Source organism: Poecilia formosa, unplaced genomic scaffold (assembly GCF_000485575.1).
Source record: "Poecilia formosa unplaced genomic scaffold, Poecilia_formosa-5.1.2 Scaffold117, whole genome shotgun sequence".
NCBI lineage: Eukaryota > Metazoa > Chordata > Actinopteri > Cyprinodontiformes > Poeciliidae > Poecilia > Poecilia formosa.
In genome coordinates this window covers 1,153,486-1,161,941 of record NW_006800056.1, presented here as the reverse complement: position 1 = coordinate 1,161,941, position 8,456 = coordinate 1,153,486, and positions in this window count along the sequence as shown.

The window sequence follows — 8,456 nt, the reverse complement described above, 5'->3', positions numbered from 1 at the left end:
CCGGCAGACAGCAGTATTTCAGAGATTTAGGACTCTAGCATCTGAAACACATGTCTTCATGTCATTAAGCAGGAAACTGCAGCCAAAAGATGCTTTAGCATAGTTTCCCTTTTAAACGTGGTCAGCTTGTGTGAAGCTCCATCCCATTGTTGACCAGGAATCTTGGCTTTCCTGAGATAATTGATCACTTTGTGGTGCAAAGGTCGGATAGTTTGGCTCTGACTAATTAACTCAGAAATGTTCCTGCTCTGACCAACACATCTGTGACCGATCCATAAAACTGTCCGTCAGTAAGCGGAGCTTGTGGTATAATGGCGGTATTGTTTTCAGAATAAAAAATTCTTCAGCTTTATTTTCTGGCAACTCTTGTGTCCGCTTCCATGGATGTGTGAGGATCCTATCCACACGGTTTCACATATCAATAAAAGATAATCAGAGCCTCTTTACCTTCCAGGAATGAATTCTGCTGTAAACAGATCAACATTCAAATCTGGGTTTACTTCTCTGTGTTTCTGTGGTGAACTGGTTCTGTACCTGTTGAGAATTCAGTTATTTAACAACAAGCTGCTTCTTTGTGGAAATCGTTCAGCAGGTTTTCTGTCTTTGCCTCAGTCTCCACCGCCTCACATGATCTCACTTGTTTCTGACAACATAAAAGCCCGTTTGGTATTCGGCTAAAACGGCGTTTATAAAGTTCCACAGTCACAAATGATCAGAAATAATTTGGGTTATTTATTATGTCATAAGAAAGAGAAACAAAAGAGATTCATTTTTCAACATGTTATTCATTCAGGTTATAAATGTTACAGCTTCAAACTAAATATTTAGCTTGTGCCCCACATATTTAGTTGACCAGCTAAATATTTAACTATTTAGCACTGAGCCAGCTAAGTAGCTTTGAGCTAAATAGTTTGCTAGCCATTTAGTTAACTAGCTCAGAGCTAACTAAATATTTAGTTTGTGAACTAATAAAATGTTTAGTTGTGTTAGAGCTCACTCAGCTTTTAGTGAGCTCTAACACTAAAGCTGGCACATTTAGCTCGATCAGAGCTAAAATGCAAATTCCCTTGCTGATAAGTGGAAGTGGACTATCAAAATAAAAGCTATCCAGGCTTATTGGCAAGTTAATTTACACAACAACTAAATATTTAGATCAAATATAACTTCAAACTAAATATTTAGCTTCAACTTAGATATTGAATATTTAGTTTCAAATTAAATAATTTGCTAATAATATTTAGATTAAAGCTAATTCTTTAGCTGGTAAGCTAAACTATTTAGCTAGCTAATTAAATATTAAGTATGAAGCTTTGATATTTATGAATTAATTAATAACACAGTGAAAATATTACTTAGTTTTTCTTATGACAGGCTAAATAACTCCATTGTTAACAGCAGCAATCAGCACCTTCTTCACCAGGCTGCAGTAAGGCCGTCATGAGAAATGTCTAAGATGAAGATGAAAACCGTCCCTGCAGTGGAACCCATCCTAAACTATCAAACACAAATCCGACGTGTGCAGACAGACCGACCTGCAGAGATAAAATGAGTGTGAGCTGAAAGGAGGGCGTGTTCGTCCTGCAAGGAGCCCATCTGAGTGACTTTACTACCACAGGTCTGGGGACAATGGAGCATTGTGCTAAAGTTATTTAATCCACTCCTTCGCTGTAACACTGATAGTTAGCAATCCCAGAAAAGTGATGTCACCACAGCTGCTTGCAGAAAATAAAACAAAGAAGGGCCTTTTAGGATGGGAAAACCTGAAACTAGATTAAAGCCAGAGGGAAATTTAGAGCTTAAAAGGTGATAAATGCATCACACACAAACACACACCGATTACTCGGCTGAGTTTGTTTCAGAAAAACAACAACCTCGGTCAAAGTTCAAAACTTTTTGAAGTTTAAGCAGCAGATTAGAAATGAACTGAATCTCTGAGGAGAGATCAGGTGTGAAGATTTTGTACTGGAGCAAAATGAAAATATTCTAAAATATTCCTGAAATAAAAGTAGCTGTTCAAAAATCTACCTGACTAAAATAGTTGGGATGTCTCTCCTGTGCAGATTAATCTCACTTTAAATGTTTTAATAAACCAAATATCAGTAAAATTACAATTTCAAATAAAACACTACAGTATTTGCTTTATATTTTCAAGTGGGGGACAAATGTTTCTTCACTCCCCAGAACTAAGCTGCACTTTTTTTCCTTTGCAAAAAAGTTCAAAGATTCTTTTCCTTCGAAAATATTAAATTAATTTTAGTTTAAATGTTCTAGCTTTGAAAATAATAATAAAAAACAATAACTTAGTTCTACCTTGTTTGCATCTCTGTGCAAGTAATATTCTGTAGGGCCAACGTGGCACTGTGAGCAGAAAAGGTTGCTGACCCACATGGAGCTCTGCAGAACCGGCTTGTTTTCCTGTTTACTGTCAGGAACGTCAACATGCAGAAACGCACGTCATTAACCGTAAATTCCTTCTGGAGAATCCCCCAGCGGGAGACGAGCTGCACCGAACCGTCCCTGATCTGGTTGTTTTTCTCTCCTGTTGCTGACAGACGACAAACAGACGACGGCTGATCCGTCATCCTGCAGCAGTGCAGCAATATTCTTCAAAGAATCAATACTTTTAAGTCTTTTTCTAATTTTCAATGGACCTAAACATTTAACATGCTGACGTCTATTGAGTCTCAGATGAAACTCCTGGGTTTTTTTGTCACTTCTGTTAGAGAAGTTTGAGTTTTTTCAAACTTCCCGGATTTGTTGTCTTAAATGTTGTGTGTTTTTAATTATCTCTGCAGAAAGACGGAGCAAGAAGTGCTAAATTGAAGGATTTTTAATGACAAACAGACTTTAAGTGCTGTTATGATGGGAACAGGACAGGGAACTGGTGTAAAAGAATAATCCAGCAATGAAGTATGAAAATCCAGGAGTTTAAAGACTGAGGCAGGGGAGGAAAATGACGAAATAACCAGATGAGCTAATCAGAGGAGACGTGGAGCAGCTGTGCCAGGAAGCTGAACTGAGACTGAAAAGGAAGAACAACCAAGGAGAAAAGACACAACAATCATGGAAGAGAAATAAATTAAAATGTACAAACAACAGAACTCAAGAATAAACCAATAATCTCAACATAAAGGAATGAATTTATATGGTAACACCTTTCTAGCACTTTGGCGTCAACTTCCACTAAATACCATGCTGCTGTAACGCTTTAGCGTTAGTGGATCTAATGTTTATGATTATTGCTGTAGGCTTAGCAGAACTAATATTTGTAACTAGAACTTTAGTTCTGGTGGATCTAATATTTGTGATTAGTGCTTTAGGGTTAGCACCGCTAACTTTCAGGTAGCTATGCCCACCACTGCCTTAAGCAGAGATCTAAACAAAGAGCAAAACAACCAGAATCATTCTGGGCTTTTTTCATCCTAAAGGTAACATGCTTAACATTTTCTCTAATTCTTGTCATAAAATTTCTTGATGTGCTGAAACAACTGTGGGCTGTACCCACAAACCCAGAAAACATTATTACAGGGCGTTCACAGACAGGTCTGCGAGCAACAGGCCAGAGAGTATGCAACTTTAATGACTGCAGACATTTTAAAGCAGCACTTTGAGGTAAACTGCTGAAAGCACGCTACAACTACAGACGCAGCTTATGTACCACAATGCTCACATGCATGTGGCCAAGGCTGGCTTCAATTAAAACTCTATTACTGTCAAAACCAATCAACACTGCTTGTAGGGATCTCAGCAGCAATAATTAAGCTTGCATTTATCTCTGCTGTCCACGCACGTTGAGGTTCTGCCATGCAATTAAAGTCCCACAGACGATATTATCTAATTTTCTGGTTTACAGTATTGATTCAGTTGAATATTTCTGAAATCACAGTTTATCATGAGAACAAAGTATTTATAGCCTTTGCTGGTCAAGCACATCATAAATCTAATTGGAGCCGTTGGCCACAGGCTGCCAGACTCTGGCGGCTCTGCTGGATCCGTACCTGGAGCTGGTTATTCATGGTTCGTCTCAGTCATGGGCCAGAATCTCTGAACTGACGGCCTCAGCAGAAACAACTATATTTAATCTTCCTGCCTTTCCCATGTCAAGTTGAAGTGATGCTGGTATCAGTTTTGAGCGTAACTGTGAGCAAGTTTATTATTATTTCTAGCTTTTTAAAAATGATGACTATGAACTGAGCAAGAAATAACTCTCAAAAGTAAAAACATCACTGTCATCCTGTGGTGAGCAAAGGCTTCACACAGCAGGCAAATGCGAACCAAATCTGATTGTTTTGCCCATATATAACCCATATCATAGCAGCCTGAACTGTCCGCTTCCAGCTTTTCACACCTCCAAAAAGTTCTGATTTGTTCCACTTTCATATGTGGAACTGAACTGGATTTTTTCAAAGCGTCTGCAGTCTGAACAGTCATGTTACATTTCTGCTTATCGACAAGTAAATTAGCAAATTAGCTAAATTTTTACCTCTGAGTTTAATATTTAGTTAGCAAATTAAACACATAGTTTCAAACTAAATTAAGTTAAATATTTAGCTCACTGTTACAAATGTGATAAATATGCAAATTAGCTAACTAAATATTCAACATCCATCTAAATTTTTTTGCTGTAGGCTAAATATTTGGTTAGCAAGCTAAATATTTAGCTCAGCACTGAAAATGTAGCTACTTTGCAAAACAGCTAACTAAATATTCCTTTTCAACTTGCTAAATATGCTCTTTGCTATTTATCTTCAAGCTCAATATTTAGTTAAAAAGCTAATTATTTATCTCAGAAAAAAGTTAATATTCAAATTAGCTAACTAAATATAGCTTCAAACTAAATATTTTTGCTTCAGGCTAAATATTCAGTTAGCAAGCTAAATACTTAGCTAGGAGCTAAAAATGTGCAAATATGCAAATTAGCTTGTAAAACATTCAGCTTCTGACTAAATAGCAATCTAAAGATCTGGCTCCAAACCAAATATTTAGCTTGCTAGCTAAATGTTATAGCCTCAAATAAAACTATTTATCTTGCTAATTAGATTTTTAGTTTGAAATTGATACATTTATAAATGAATGACTAACATGGTGATAGTATGACTTTGAAAAATGAACCCCCACGTTTTTATCTTGTAACGGTAAAATAACCCAAATTATTCTGTTAATTTTTGACTGTTATTTCACCCCGCATAAAAAGAAACCAACGCAGCCCATTCCTCCTAAGAGGACCTGGATTTCTCGTTCTCACTGCCCTTGTGTGAACCGCTGCCCCCACAGCCTGAGGCAGACTGGGCACATTTTGATTTAGAGGCAGTAATGGCCTTATGCGTCCTCAAATGCCACAGCGCTTCATGCTTTCATGTGGTCAGCATTCTGCCAGGGCAGGGTCACTGTTATCGATTAAATAATCTGAGTCAGTTGAAGTCAGTGACAGGGTGCATTCATGTTCCTGAACGAAGACCCGGATCTTCACAGACGGCCTAATCCATCTTCCAGGGAAATGAGAGGAGAGAGACAATTATCTCCTGAGCAACATGTCCGTCTTTAAACAAAGCCGAGCCGGCTGGCCGTTCGCTGCCGTCTTCAGTTGATCTGCCTGGAATGTGAAGCTCAAGGAAGTCCTGCAAGCAAAGCTCAACTTTTGATTAAAGTGATCTGACTGGCAATCCTGGTGAAAGAAGTTGGCCCAGTTTGAAGGAACAGTCAGAGATTCATTCATTTCACTTTTACCAGCATAAAAATACAAACTAGATCTGGAAACGTCTTTAGAAAATTATTTTATGGACTTGTACACAAAAATCCAGCTTGATATTAAGAAGATCTGGATGTGGAGAGCCGCATTATTAAGCTGGAACTGATGTAAAAGAATTACTCCGCCCCAACAAATGTTGAAAAAATGCCACAAAGTGGGCGGAGCCAAGTGACAGTTAGGGGCGTGGCCAGGTGAGGGAGAGTGGAGCATGGTCAGTGGAAATGGACTTTGTTGCTATATTTAGGAACTTTTTAGACCCTATTGGTTTTTTTTTTTCTCAAATAAGAAAATAGCAACAAATCTAGTGACTTTTTTCTGTTTTTGGAGACTTCTGTGGCGACAACATGTGAAAGCAGAAATCAGAAGAGAAAGAGAAGTTGCCACTGGTAAAAGAAGAAACATCTAAAACTGTCATTCTGAAGTGCATAAAAGCATTTTAATATACACTTTTCTATGTAATATCTTCCTCTGCGACTTTTCTTGAGAAACATTTGCTGGGTGAATTTATGGAAAACTGTGAAACCTCCAACATTAAGGCGGCTTCGCTTTTCCGACAATAAAAGTGTCTGTGTGATGAAATGTATAGGAAACTCAGAGAACCTTTAACATGCATGCAACTGGTTTACTCAGGTTGTCAGTTCATGCCAGAAATCTTTCCAGGGTTTGTTGGCTACTAGATCATGATCTGAGATCTGAGATTACCACACCTGATAGAACACCTGATGCTTTAGTAGTTCATATTTTAAAATCAGTAAAAATGGCAACATTGTGTAAATGACGGCTAATTAAAATGTCAGATTTGCAGTAAGTTGCTCTCTGTGTGACTGTGGAACCTTTTCCTGTAGAAATCATCACTGCTGGGTGGGAACACTTCCACTGATAGAAGAGCTAATTTTTCATTTAGCTCTTTAGCTTTTTTGCTAACGTTGAAAATGCTTAGCGAACTTAGCTTCCCCTAACTTAATTCTTCCAGATAAATCCTAAGGTGCTCATTTATGTAGCAGTTTTGTACATTTTAAGCTGAATAATTAAACAAATGAACACTTTTATTTTGACACAAAAGGTAGTCCATACCATTTAGAAATAAATTAATAAACAAAATAAAGTTTGACATCTTTTAATTGACTGAAGGCCTGCAGACCGTTCAATTGTGTGATAATAAGTTTTGCCTTCTTGAGTTTGATGTTCTATGTTGTGTCATTTACATATTGTTGGTGGCAACAAGGCTGAATTTAGCGCTTTAGCATTAGCTTCCACTGACGTTAGCATTAGCAGAATAATAGTCTGTTTAGGTAGCGGTTTCAACCAGCTGGAAATCATATTCAGTTGACACCTTGTGAAGCATGAACAGAAACTTCTGCTTCGATTTCGGCACCTGGAGAATCTTCATCTGAAGCTCCAGAACGTTCTTCCTCTTCCTCCTCCTCCGTTAGCAGATGTTGCTCTGTCGTTTCTCATCTGCTCCACTTCTTTAGATGTTTCCACTCTCATCAGCACCAAGCAGATTGTTTTCCTCTCTGTATTTTCAGCAGTTTTTCATTTGTGTAGAAAGTGATGAATGGGCCTGAAAAGCCTCAGATGCTCTGAAATCCTTGTGAGACATCACTGTTTTTCCTTTTCAGCTGTTTCATTTCTGTACTGAGGACAGACAGAATCCAGCTGGGCCCCGCCCGGCACTGACGGAAAAAATTAGCATTTTTTCATTCGTTTTGTTTTAAATCTGTGCAACTTAATCCCCATTTCACCACCTAGAAAGCTTTTATAAACATGTCAAAATGAAAACTTCGGATTTCTCTGCATTTTCCTTTCAGGCATCTAAACATAGTTTGCTTAAAGATGTTTGCAGCTCCAGTTTTAGGCTTCCTGAGTTTTGATTTGGACTTTGGTTAATTTTTTTCTGTTTATTCCTTTCATCTGATCCTGACAGAGGGCTTTGAAGTGTCTGTTAAAATGTGAAAACTAGAAAACAAAAGAAGTTTCAGGCCTAAACCAACATTACTCCAGCTGATGATAATTATCTGGAAGTCATGTTTTTATGGGGAAAGTCCACAAAAGTCCTGCACAGGACCTAAGAGATGTTTTCTCCTTCTATTAACAGTTTTCTGCAATGTTGTCCCAAATTCTCCTTTTTGAAAACTCAAACTAAAAGCTGCAATGATCAAGGATTCAAATTATTGGTGATTTAAAATGACATAAAATGCTGTTTATCCAGAGTGAACAGAATTATTCAAACAAAGTCAAAGTTCTTGTTTTTCTCCACAGGTTTTTCAAATAAAGCTGATTTCGACTGAGGCGTTTTACAGTTTTGATCAGTGTCTTTATGAACATTTTTTTTGCGGTGTTTGTTTGGACTTTAGCTGCTTTTTCACTCACTTTGCTCCTCTCCTTGTTTCTGGCCATGTCAGCTGCACTTTGTTCTTAAAATTAAAGACAAAAGAAGAAAACAAGAAACTGGACCAGATGGTCAACACCTCCAGAAAGCCTAAAATCTGAGTCACTGGAATCAAATCCACAGGAGTGACTGTCGGGTTGTCCTCCGTGTAAAAACCTCCTTTCCAGATGTAAAGTTCTCTGAAAACAGATGAAGCTCTTTCTTTTCTTTTTTCTTGGATGTATTCTGTTAAAGGCATCTGTCAGACGGGAGTCTTTCATGGTAAAAAAATTGCGTGCTCAGGTGACAACGACGGCTAAACCGGTGTCACCTTGG